Source organism: Frankliniella occidentalis, unplaced genomic scaffold (assembly GCF_000697945.3).
Source record: "Frankliniella occidentalis isolate FOCC.00 unplaced genomic scaffold, Focc_3.1 Scaffold202, whole genome shotgun sequence".
Classification (NCBI taxonomy): domain Eukaryota; kingdom Metazoa; phylum Arthropoda; class Insecta; order Thysanoptera; family Thripidae; genus Frankliniella; species Frankliniella occidentalis.
In genome coordinates this window covers 338,159-338,966 of record NW_026267328.1, presented here as the reverse complement: position 1 = coordinate 338,966, position 808 = coordinate 338,159, and positions in this window count along the sequence as shown.

Genomic DNA, 808 nt, shown 5'->3' with positions numbered 1-808 from the left:
CGCCCCGCCCCGCTCCGCCGCGCCCCGCGCCACCGCCAACGCGCGGTCGTGGCGCCAGCCCAAGGCGCATACAGCGCGCCCGGATTGGTCGGCACCGCTCTCAAAATCCATCGGGCTGGCCAACGCCGCGCCGGCCGCGCGCCGCCAGGGCCGCCAGCCAAGGCGATATGTTTTATGGGAGCGCTATTCAATTTATGGGGGAAATCGTCTTACGTCTCGCGACATGCGAACAGTTATTTAGGAAAAAGAGGCAGGGGAAGGGGCAGTGAGGCATGCGCGGGGTTGGACACCAAATCCGACTCGGCAGTGGGGGTTAAAGGATTGATGGAAAGTCATGGTATCGGAATTGGAAAACCAAAGGGGAGGTGCCGAAGTTCAAGTTAAAAAAGGATAATTACGCCGGCTTGTTCAACTGAACTGGAGCCACCAATCAACCTTTCTACCTAAAGGCACTATCTCACTAACGCATTTAAAGTAGCACCGTTTCCAGGGGAGTCTTGCCGACGTAAATATGTAGAGAATGTGGAAGAGATTCGGTATGGCGGCGTAGAAGGTCCGGATGCAGTTGTCGTCCTAGGGGAGCATAGCGCGCGGGGGGTCCGTCAGGGGGAGTCGGTCAGGCCGAGGGAGCCCCTCGGCCAGCCGTAGTGCCGTGACCTCTGACCCCTTTCCCTTATCCCCCGCCTTCCCCCGAACCTTCTCTGCGGAAACGGTACCATTTGGGGAGAGGATGGAAAGGTGAGGGACGGGAGGGGGGAGGGGGGCAGAGAATGGTTGCGCAGGAGGGTCGCCTGTCCCAACCGGGGGG